At 31.5% G+C, this 6,824-nt stretch overlaps 1 long non-coding RNA gene across 1 annotated transcript; it reads left to right on the top strand.

Moving 5' to 3' along the window:
• The first annotated feature begins 4,854 nt into the window (after nt 1-4,854).
• Nucleotides 4,855-6,432, top strand: LOC110934960. The gene is made up of 3 exons (XR_002588752.2): nt 4,855-5,005; nt 5,553-5,606; nt 6,166-6,432. It is a non-coding gene; the product is annotated as an uncharacterized LOC110934960 (long non-coding RNA).
• Nucleotides 6,433-6,824: the final 392 nt, after the last annotated feature.

Raw genomic sequence — 6,824 nt, 5'->3', positions numbered from 1 at the left:
TATATATATATATATATATATATATATATATATATATATATATATAGGGTTAGGATCATGAGTGAACAACATCCTTGTTTGTGAACAGAGTGAACTAATCTCAGCCATCCATTTGTTTTTTAATTAAATGGATAGGATTGTAAATTTACCTTTACTTTTCATAAATTAGATTTAAATCATTTTGTTTTAATTCTTGATTTCAGTTACACGTTTCCTATTTAAATCATTTTGTTTGAATTCTTGATTTCAGTTACATGTTTCATATTTTGTAGAGATTATACCTTTTCTCATGACATATTTACATATATGTACTTTTTAATTTACATGTGTATGTATGTGTATAAAAAAGATATACATATGTGTATAAAACAGTTTGGTTGAATAGAAACTGTGTATAAAATATACATAAACAGAACTAATAAATGGTTTATACACATATGTAATTGTATTGGATACTCAAAGTACACATATGTATTATTCAAATTACATATGTATGCATGTGTATAAAATGGATATACATATGTGTATAAAATAGGTTGGCTGAATAGTAATTGTGTTTATTTTTAAATTAATAAATTAGTTAATTGGTGAGAGAAATGAAGAGAGAGAATATAATTAAATATTTAATTGGAAAGAGAACTAGTTAATATTTTACACTTATACCCTTTTCATTTATTTTCTACAAATAAATAATTAGGAAATTGTCATTATTATAAATCTCAAGATCTCCTAAATCAATGGACAAGATTTGTTCATTTTGTTCACAAAAACAATATGGTTCCCTCTTGAACCCTACCCTATATATATATATATATATATATATATAGGATAGGGATCCTAAGAGAAGTCCACCCTATTTGAGAAACTTGAGAAGCATTCTGAACCACACATTTTTCTAAGCTTTTCGTAATATACACATATGTATACTTTAAAATTGAGTATATACATATATGTATATTGAATTATACACTATATAGTCAATTTTAAACTATACATATGTGTATATTATGAAAAACTTAGAGAAAATGTGTGGTCCAGAATGCTTCTCAAGTTTCTCAATTAGCCTACTACTTCTCACATGATCCTTATCCTATATATATATATATATATATATATATATATATATATAAAATATTTTTTATAATTCTATATTTAAGAATTAACATCTTATTTACTTTGTATCTGTAATAATTAAGAAAGGACCTCTAAAAGTTGTATTATTATTGGTATAAGCTTTCCAAGGAATATATATATAATAATTATTGTTAAGTAAAAGTGTATGTTTGTGATATTTAACTTCTTCATCCGGCTAAAGCTTTATCTTGTCGCTCGGTAATTAAAATAAAAGACTTAAATTACATTGTAATAACTTTATTAAAAATGGACACCGTGTCGCTGTTGTAAATCGAACCGAATAACATTCGTATCAGCATCGATATTTATTTTTTTTGTTTTTGTTTTCATTTTCGGTAAACTGACGCTGTATCACTACCGTACCATACCGAACAATATGCATGGGTACCGATACCTATATTAATTTTTATGGTTTTGATTTCGTTTCATTTATACAAGTTGTCCGCGACGATAAATGGATATCAGTACAGTACCGTGACAATATGAACAAATCGATACCGTTCGAACAACATCGGTGCAGGTATCAGTGTTCGTTTTTGTCGTTTTCAATCAATGTAGAACACGTTTTTATTTCTATAAGGAGTGTAGGTGTCATACCGATTCTGTAATGAACCGAACTGATACCGATCGAATGCCCACAATAAAATACCGCCGCAACCACAACGCACGGGAAACTACCCTACTTTGAATCATTCATCACTTGTTACAGAAGAATTGACATGTATAAAATAAGATTCAAAATCTCAACTTGTATCAATTGCACCATGTTCGTTACATACTTTTGTTCCATCAATTGGCCTTGAAACCAATTAATGTGAAAGTTGTGCTCAGATATGCCCCCACACCTACTAACAATTGTACAGCTTAGTGTCTACTTGATTTTTCACTATCTTAATCATGTTATGTATAACATGTATGTGTTATTATGTTTGGATGTGTGTTTCTTTGTTCATGTCTGATTGATGTAAAAGTGGGGTTTGTTTATATTTATAGTGTTTTCCAATTGATTGAATGGGGACAAAAGTGCAAACTTGAAAATGGTAACAATACTGTTAACGTTTTTTTCAATATATAATTTGATATTTTATATTGACTATGTCAAACACCTTCCAAATTAATTTCTAAATCTACATCTTTTGTCTACCATAAGATTTAAACCCTTGCCAATTGAGGTGGAGCACGATTTTCCACCACCTTTGTACCACGAAGGCCCTTTGGTTAACGAGTAACAGTTATTATCCGTAATTTAGACATAGCACACGAATTATTTATGTAATTTACTCTAGAATATAAATGTTAATTCAAACAAAATCATCGACATTTGCTTGTTTTTTTTCATGTAGTGCTTTAATACAAAACTAGCTCTAAATAAAGAATTACAAGAACTACAAAATGCATTTGTATGTTGTGCTGTTCAGATATAAAGTAGATAAAAATAAACGGTTATGAGGTATGTATCACATTTAGACCAATACATAAACGTGTTTATGCGACAATTATCTACTTAATATTAGTCATCATGTATAGAAAAACTATTTTCCTTTTCATTTACTATACTTTGTGCAAAGTATAACAATAATAATGTATGTAAGTTTGAGGTCCAAATGGAATATGTTGTCGTTAAGATATTATGTACAGATTCTTGGGGATACACTTATGAGTCAGACAGCACTAAAAACGTAATAATATATGTTGTTGTTAAGATATTATGTACAGATTCTTGGGGATACAATTTTGAGCCAGACAATACAGAAAACTTATTTGGTGTTCAAGTTGAAGGATATTGTTTATAAACAATGATTTCTGAGTGATTGTTTATGTAGGTAGCTTTCTAAAGAACATGGAGATGCCAAGGCTTTACCAAACACTATTATTAATGATGGATTCTCTCGTAGTTAATGCCTCTATACATGACAAGAATATTGAGCCATGTTATAATGTTATGTCCCCTTGTAAAGTGTTTCACATTCCTCCCAACACACCACATCCTCCCTCTCTCTCCCTCTCCCTCTCTCTCCATCCCTACCTCTCCTCTCTTTCCTTTTGTTTTGTTAAAGAAGATATTTCATTAAAACGAACCGGTAAAGATCCATGTTATATTACGTTTGAAGGAGGATGAGGCGTCGAGTGTACAAAGCCCGAGCTTCAAATGAACATTTTTTTTTTTCATTAACTCTTCAAATGAAAATTATATCAAAATAGAAAGTAAACGGACAACAAGTTTAACTTGGACCCAAGTTTCAAGCCCAAGTTGGACCAGGTTAAAGAATTTGATCCTAAATGGTCTAGAAAAGACTTGAAAAAAACCCTGAAGTTTAACCTCTAACCAAAATATATAACAGAGTTTTTTAGGCTTGAACATTCCGCACGAGTTCATTTTTTTGAATTCTAATGATTATTATTAAGCGACATATGCCAATAGCAATAGTCAAGGATAGATTGTGTAACTATAGAATTGTATATAAGACCATGCGCTATGGTTTTATTTTGTAAATAAGATCATGTGTCATAAAGTAACTATTATTTACCATAACACTTTCACTCACTTTATTTCACTACCTCTTGTTATGGTCTCATCAGATTTCACCTCATGCATTTTTTTTCTGACTATTACCTATTTATTTAAATCTTATTTTTATATAATACACTTTAGATAAATAAATAAATAAAATTACAATAAAATTAAAATAAAATTAAAATAACTGAAATAAAAATCGATTCCTTTTTAATGATCTGCTATGAAATATTTACATAAGATACATAATATATTAAAACAATAATAATATAAAAAATATTAATTAAATATACTACAAAAGGTAATATATAGAAAATTAATATATAAAAATGTAATATATTAAAAAAGTCATATAAGTATGAAATAACAAACAATACCGGTAGCCGGGTCCTCTGAGATGTCCACCCAAGCACGAGCCAAACCCATCTCCTCTGTAGCCGTTCACCGCTCAAATGTTTTTTCAATGGGTTCGGCGCCGTCTGCCTTTTTTATGTTTTGTTTTTAATTGTTGTCGAGAGGGTGCCGTTTGTGCTGGTTTACAAAGTCAGATTGAGTTTTGGGTATGGTGGATTATGAATTTTGCGTGTGTAGCGTGTATTGATAATAAAAATTCGCCGCTTGTGCTTGTTGTGAGTCGAATAGTCCATAACCCGGCGGCCCCGACTGATAAAAGTCGGTGAAAACGTTTTATGGGACGACACAAGTGTTGGGTTGATAGTTTGGTGTGTTCGGGGTATTCAGTGTGGGGCGTATTCGGTGAGCTTTGGTTTTGGTTATACGGGTTGTTTAGGTCGATGTTGGCTCACGAAAACATTTCACATTTTCTAGAGATTTTATAAAGAATTGAAAGAGATGACGAGTTTTGAAGGTTGATAGTGAGGTTGCGTTTTAGAAAAATGGCAAAGTGTGTTTATATATCTTTATTGTTTTTTTTTTTCATTTTATGTTGAACAGTCTTATGACCATTGAGTGTGTAACACCCCAAAATCTTTATATATGTATATATGTTAAGATAAGAATATATGTAAACATAATTGTTGTTAGAATGGTAACTAAGATTATGAACCTAGTTAGGGTGTAAGTAAGATTTTAACTTAAAATAATGGGTTTTAGCCATAAAAATATACACACCCAAACTTGAGGGGCCAAATTGGGATAAGTGAAAATATGAATTAATATAAACAAAATTAAAACACAAACACACAGACACACATTAGTGTGTGCGTGTCGACTGGAACTAGAGAAAGAAGGGGGAAAACCCCTTTCCAACACAAAATCAGAAAATTGAAGGAGAATCAAGGCTTGATTGTATGCATGAACACAAATTCTCCATCATCAAAGAGTTCTTAACATAAGGTAAGTTGAATTTCATGATTTGGTTATTTTGTAGAAAGTGGGTTGCAACCAATCCATGAGTTCATGTGAAATTAGTATGGTTATGAGTTAGAATCACCTTATAGAACAAGAATTATGCATGAATTTGGTTATCTTGATGATTAAAAGTGAAAACCCATTTGTAGTAGTAGTAGTATGATGAAGTATGATGATCATGTAGGTACAAAATTGGTGTAATGTTGATGTGTGAACTTGTATGTAATGGAGTATTGTTAGATAATTTGATGTGGGATGAAGATATGTGAAATTGATTGATTATAGTAATCCATGTTATGAAATAGGAAGAATATGTATAGACTACTTGTACATTATTCGTTGATTTAGATATGTACACCAAGTGTTTGATGAAATGCTTAGAATAGAGATTCTTATGGGATTTCAATGATCTTATGTGATTGTGATGTTAAACGGAAAATGTCGAGAATATGAGAAATTATTAATGTGTTATGTTAAGAAATGAATGAAATGAAAAACATGAGATTAAAGCATGTTAATTGTGAAAATTTAGGTGTGAAAGGAGAAGGCTTGGGTAACAAAAATGCACAAGACGTTCAAGATCGAGGTACACATACTTGTACGATTAAAGCTATTTGTAGTATTGCTTAATGTTATATATTGTAGTAGTCGTAGTCCGCTAGAGAATGATTATGAAAAAGACCCACTATGAACGGGTCGAACGAACTAGAATGTTACGTTAGTGAATGATTATGAAGTAGACCTATTGCGAATGGGTCGAACGAACTAGAATGTTATGTTAAAGAATGATCATGAATAGACCCATTATGGGCGAACAAACTATAATGACACGTACATAAAGAATGATTATGTATTAGACCCACTACGAATGGGTCGAACGAACTAGTATGAATATGTAAAAGAATGGTCATATGTTGACCTGTTATGAACGGGTCAAATGAACTAGAATAAGGATGTAAAAAGGATGGCCGTATGATGTTATACCATGAACGGATCAAACGAAAGACTGTTAGTATTAGTCTAAAAAGAGAGCAAGAATGAAAACGATAAATAGTATGATTATCATGTTTGTTGTAAGTTAGAATTCTATGTTAGTATGATGTATTCATATATAGATGATAATAATTCTTGTTGTTGTGTTATAGGTAAAACCCCAATTTAAATGGCCATGCTACACTCGGAACTAACACACTCCATATCGCCCTCAATGCACTTCCGAACTTAACTTGTGTAAATGGGTTAAAATGTTTTGGATATTATGTAGTTAATGTTTAGTTGTCAAAAATTATCTTAAAACTTGTGTTTCATAGTTTTGTAAAGTAATGGAAGGTTTCCAACTAGAATTTAAATAGATGTTTGTAACTTTGGTTCCATTTTTCAAGTAAAGTGCAAAAGTTTAAATTGGTCGTAAATTTTATTGATTAAGTCTTGGTATTTGTCCGAATGAGTTATGGGTGCTTCAGAGTGGACCCCACCGCTTTCCCCTTCATGCCTTGGAGAGCTGTAACAACCCGAATAATATTATCAAATCCTAGTGCAACACGTGTCCGGAAACTCTCCATATAATCCAAATATGTTGGAGGACAGGGATAAATATATTAAAAGAATATTAGTTATGAGTTGAGAGGCTTAATACGAAAAGGCAAAATTTATGCCTTTTGAGGGTCCCTTACGGACCGCAAGGGACAACCCCTTACGGTCCGCAAGGGGTTTGAAAACCAGGCGCGACAGAGGTCCTTACGGACCACAAGGAGGTCGCTGACAGCAAGAAGCTAGCTGTCAGCTGCAGCTTGCCTTTGCGCCA

This window comes from Helianthus annuus, chromosome 4 (assembly GCF_002127325.2).
Source record: "Helianthus annuus cultivar XRQ/B chromosome 4, HanXRQr2.0-SUNRISE, whole genome shotgun sequence".
In the NCBI taxonomy this organism is placed as follows: domain Eukaryota; kingdom Viridiplantae; phylum Streptophyta; class Magnoliopsida; order Asterales; family Asteraceae; genus Helianthus; species Helianthus annuus.
The sequence above is the reverse complement of the archived record's forward strand: the minus strand, read 5'-3'. Positions and strand labels throughout refer to the sequence as shown.